Raw genomic sequence first — 6,119 nt, 5'->3', positions numbered from 1 at the left:
TTCTTCGGATTCCATGGCTTATTAAAAGGCCTGGACCTCGACATTGGAATGGCCCAAACCAATTGGATCCAATTGCCCAGCCCATGGGCCAACTTTGGATTTGGAAGCTAGTCCCTTTACAGCCAAGTCTAGCACCCAATCTCACTTCCTCCTCATCCTACCGCTCAAGAGTGGTGAAAATTGATTTGAAGTTATGATATTTGAATTAATTTATGGGAACTCTCAATTTCTACACATTTTCTTTTAGAGGAGAAATTGGCCAATATAATTAAATAATAATTCAAGATTACCACTTTTTCAAATTAGTCCCGTGGGTACATATTAGACATATAGAACTCTTTGACTTTGAAAATCTATTATATGTCATAGAATAAAATAGTAATGTGTGACCATAGCTCCTAATTCATTGATTATCATCCCGTACAAATCGATAATAAATTAGCGTTCGTAAAGAGCAAAATACATTTACCAAAATGTTTCAAAAATCTAAAAGGTATTTCTCTTTGTAGATGTAATTTGGTTCTTAGAATTTTATATCGCAAGGATTCAGCAAACTTATGCTTGGTTTAGCAATTTGTGTCTTGCTCCTTTTTAAAAAAGGCAATAATTCTCTCAAGATTGATTATGATTAAATTGTCGGTATTATTATTTGCAGGATTTGTGGGTCTAGCTTGGCTTGAATTATGATGCTTAGCATGCTCGTCGGTTGAACTGAAGAATGGATTGGTGCATTTGGTATTGCTATGATCTAATTTATAGGGAGTTTGGTAGAGGAGAGACTGACCCTCATTATGCAGCGAACTTGTCTTTGAATATTTAATTAATTCCAATTCATGGGAAAAAAATAGAATTCCACATATTTAAGTAGATCAAGAAGCAGAGAAAGTAAAGTTGTGTACAAATAGAGTTTTGAGAGTAAAATATTATTCTGAATGATTTAGCTACGTGCATGATTTTGGAAAATGCCGAGAATTTGTTAAAGTATAGCAAAAATTTAGGTAAAAGATTTTTAAGCTTAAAAGTAATGAATCAACACTTGTGGTGAGGTAAGAACCAGTAGATATAGCCATACTCATCCCTGCAACGATAATATCGGTTTCATCAATAATTTTGAAAACATCACTTGTTTTTAAAATATGTCATCAGCAATAAATGTTTATACAGTAAAAATCATGAATGATCGGAAAAATATTAATTTTATTTTATTACTTGAGTATATCTTGGGATTATCCCACAGCAAAAATTGTAAATATTACAAGAACTTTTCAGAATATGGAGGACATTGTTTTATGGGTGTAGCTAGTGTCCAATTAACCAAAACCTGACATGGACTAAGATATAGTTTATATTAAGACTGACCAACATATGCCTAGTTTAGATTTGGCTTGAGTTGATATTTTTCTAACAAACAAACGTTCATTATATATGGGATGATACTCTTATGTGTTTTTTGTATAGCTTATTCAATTGGTTCTTAATGTGAATTAGTATCCGCAATGGGTGTGAAAAAGTATCTAAAAAGATAAAATTTAGATATTTGCACCCTGTCCAAGTAAGAAATCATGGCATATATGTTTGGAACAGATTCCATTTTGAGAGAATCCTTATCACTTGGAAACTCCATTTTCCACCTCCACGTACTTTTTTTATTTATTTAGCAAGTTGGTGCTTTTCCCTCTTCTTGAATCTCTAGAAAAGAGGAAGAGGCCTGGGTTGAGCTCTTAACTCCCCCTCAGGTGTCATTTATAGTCTATCTTTTTCTATATATGAAAAGTTAAGAAATCATCATGTAATAATCGAGAAATTGCAATAGAAAAAAAGGAAGGTTTGTGATGATTTGAAGTCTTTTCTACTAGATAATCCATTATCCTTATGCATGAAGATAATAAATTCGGTGGTTGTGGTCGGACTCTATTATCGATTTCTGACCATATTTTCCATAGGGCCATCTTTTCTCTTCATACTCCAAGCTCTAGTTATAGAAGAAGGAACTAAAAAGGAGGTAATAGCCAAAACTCTTTCTATTACGACACAGCTCATGATGCTCATATCGATCCATTATGCACCTCTGTGTTTAGAATTGGGTAGACCTCATACAATAACTATCCTAGTTCTACCATATCTTTTGTTTCATTTCTTCTGAAACAACCTTAGTTGCCTCCCCCAATTCAAATTCCTACGGTTGGTTACTTATGTGAAGTCATAAGGGAGGTTATTTAGTCCTAATCACGTGAATAGAGTAGGAAAGAAAAATTTATATACATGATTGGTGTCACGCCCCGAGCTTAGAGCGTGACAGATGTTGCACGCTTCCATGGCGGACCGTATATGCACACAAGGCTGCATATCATATCAAAGCAATAACAAATTCCTAAATTTATTTTTTTAATCAACAATTTATTCAAAGCAATCATACAATGTTTCAAAATAATATATATCAACATAAATCAAATATTATAACTAATCTATCTAAAATGGTAATAATTGAATAAAATCTTTGAAATCTAGCGAACTCCCCAATCCTGTGTGATCATGTCTCCAAATTTGAAAAGTAGAGAAAATATGATAATGAGCTATATTAGCCCAGTGAGCAATATAATACTCCAGAGTGGGGTCCAAGCATGTCAGATATTTAATTTAAACACAAAATCATGACCCAAAAATAAATCGCAAATAACATTTTCTTTTGAAATTTACTAAGTATTTTCATAAAAACTCTGATACCAGAATCCCAATATCAATCAGCTATGGCTACGTAACCCAGTGGCATGGGTCGTACAAAGTGCCAAAAACCATTATTGTTAACCACCGGTGGTAATGGTGTCCAAATACCACTATTCTAATCACCAGTGGTACTGTGTCAAAATTGGTTCATCATAAATTACAAGTCAACAGGGCCAACGAATAATCTCCATTAGCGGGATCAAATCATAACCATGTTGAGAATACATACATGTATACAAAATATATTTTTTATAATTTATTGAGTCACATTTTTCAGATTTCGTAACATATAACATAATTTTAAAATTATTATTAACATGCCTAACCCGTTTAACTAAATACAAAACATCTATCAAAATTTAATCAACTAATAATTAATTTATCCAAATAATTTGGAAAATATACTTTCGAGCATTAGGTTACTTATCTCTTTTTGCTTTAAATCCCACTTCAGACAAACGGGTCAACTATGCCTATTTAATATCATTAAAATATTATTAATTTTAACATCATTCTAGAATTCAAAATTAAACATTACTATCCCATGCCCCCAGATCAAGTTGGTCGGATGACAGTGCCCGACTGCTTAGGTTAGTCTGAACCAAGAGGATTTAATGGGTCAGGTAAAGATCAAAAGTGGTCAAATCTAGTTAGGGTTGAAGTAATAGCCGTTCTACTGCCCAGGTACTGGGACGGTTCAGGGTCTCCAAACTAGATCAACTTGGATCCGAGCAATAAGAAGAATAGGATTGACACTAGGATCCCTGAGTATGTCTAGAGAGAGAAAAAAAGAAAGGAGAGATACACGAACTAAGGCTAGTTGAGCTTTTGGGCTTGATCCACATATTTAGGTCCAATCAGAGACTTAGCCTATTCAGTCTGGTTTGACCAAAATTGGAAAAGAGATATTTGGCCTGGGTCGACCTAGATCAATTAATGTATCTGATCCAAAATGAACGGACTCGGCCCACAATCGATGAACAGGGCCCAACAGGAATACGAGCCACAATAGATGAGCAGGGCCCAAAATGAATGATCATGGCCCAAAATGATGAACATGGCCTTATACGGTGCACAAGGAATATGGCTCACAATGGTGAATAGGGCCCAAAATGGGTACGACCCAAAAGAGATGAACATGACCCATTATGGGTATGGCCCAAAAGGGAGGAACAGGGCCCAACAAGGCCCAAAAGAAATACAACCCACAATGGATATGGCCCAACAGCGAATAGGGCCCGAACTCAGCCTACAGTGGACATGGCCCAATAGGGCCCAATTTTGGCTCATAATGGGTATGGCCCCCAACAAGGCCCAAAATGACTGAATGGGGCCCAAAGTTGGCCCATAATGGGCACGACCCAACATGGCCCAAAATAAATGAAGTGGGCCTAAAACAGCTCAACACGGCCCAAAATGAATGAAGTGAGCCTAACACGGCTCAACATGGCCCAACATGGCCCAAATGGATGAAGTCGGCCCACGACCCAACATAAATTTCTTCATCCCGTTGATTATAGAGGAAGAAGGAAAAGAAAGAAGAGAGGAAAGAGAGAATAGGAGAGGAAGGGGCGGCGAGCCTGGGTGGCCGGAGGCCGTATTTCGGTCAACAGCCAGCCGACAGCAATGGTGGCCGGTGGCTGTTGCGGTGGCCGGTGAGAAGGAAGAGACCAAGTGTGTCCTCGGTTTAGCCCGAACAGAGATGGTAGATTGCCTTCGGTTTGACCCAGAATGGAAGAACAGAGGGGAGGAAGCTTACCGGTGGGTGGCAGAGGTGGAGGGTCTTGGCCGAGGGCAGCTCGGCCCAGCTGCTAGCGGCAGCACTTTCGACGGAAAGATGGATTTGGGAACAAGGGAAGTAGGGGGAAACCAAAGAGAATCCAGTGAAAGGATGGAGATTCGGGGTGGCGGGGCTCGGCCAGGGTGGCATGCCGGCCACCAGAGATGGAGGAGGAAAAAGAGGGATCTCAAAGGTGGTGGTTCGGTCACAAGGAAAGAGGGGGATTTAAAGGCAACTTTCGAATGGTTGTGGCTCGTTTATCGCCGCGATGCTCACAACGGTTGAGCGGGATCGGCGACCATTCAAGAGGCTGCAGAGTTGCTGCAGTATCTGCACCCCTATAACACATGAGCAGGGTATCGCGATCACAATCCTCTGTTATTTATTTATTTATTTATTTGGACCCTAAGCTGAAATCGGCTGGGCCTGCCAACTTCGGCACTTTTTGGGGCCTATTCTCAGCCGACTTCAGCACTTTTTGGGGCCTATTCTCATAATTGGGCTTAAAACTTAATGTCTTAAGCTTTTGGATCAAATTACGTTGCAATATTTGCTGCAAGGCCTCGTACATTGGACTCACTATCCCCCTAATAAGTAATATCAGAGTCCCACATATGAAGATCTCATAAAAATTACAAAAAAGGTCTCATAAAAGTGTTAAAAGAAGTACTGAATTGTTAGAATTAATTCACATCAATGTTTGTAAACTTGAAGAAATTTTAAGTCAAATAGGCAATAGATATTTTATCACTTTTATTGATGATATGTATATTTTCTCAAAAATAAAATTCATTCACTTGAAAAATTTAAAGAATTTCTGCATGAAGTAGAAAATCAATTTGGTGGGAAGACTAAAAGATTTATACATCAGGTAGAATTTCTCTATGGACTTCTTTCTGCTGCCAATCACCGCTTGCATAGATGCAATACGACTACCGCCTCTACTGATGGCCTTTCCAATTGAAGTGGTCCTTCTAAACTCTGGATCTGTCCTACTGCTTGTAGGTTCGGAGCCCGATTGGTATTATGAGAGCCCAAATCGAACTCTATGCCTGACCACCTCATCCTGCTGTTAATGATCATCCATGCTCGCTTGCATTGCATCTTGGATCTGTGCATCCTCATCATCTATAGCGGATGCCTCTTCTGACTTCTTGGAGTGATAGAAAGATGGCTCTGCCACTCGGCGGTCCACCTCTCCTTCTTAGAAATTTTCTCCTTCGCTGTTTTAAAATTAGCGAAATGCTTCTTCATTAGCTGCCGAACCACCTGTAGGTATTTTCGACACATAGATACATTGGGGTTACCATCAGTTAAGTGCTGCTTTAATCTTTTTATCCCTTCTTTCTTGAACTCTATGTCGTACTAGTTGTACTTCCAGTGCTACCAACCTCAGAGTATTTTTTCAGGAGCCCAACCAATGTCATGTTCTACCTTCTTTTTTTTGATGGCTTCAATCCTGTAGGTTTATCAAGTACGTTAGTTTATCAATTATTTAAAAATAAAAAAATATTATAATGAATATAATATTTTATACTTCAAAAAATACATTTGATTTATCTAATACATGGTACTAATTTGTTGTATTTATTTATTTATATATTTTTAATAATTT

This window comes from Phoenix dactylifera, chromosome 12 (assembly GCF_051530095.1).
Source record: "Phoenix dactylifera cultivar Ajwa chromosome 12, Ajwa_hap1_PhDact_Kaust_v1.1, whole genome shotgun sequence".
Classification (NCBI taxonomy): domain Eukaryota; kingdom Viridiplantae; phylum Streptophyta; class Magnoliopsida; order Arecales; family Arecaceae; genus Phoenix; species Phoenix dactylifera.
This window is presented reverse-complemented; position numbering follows the sequence as displayed.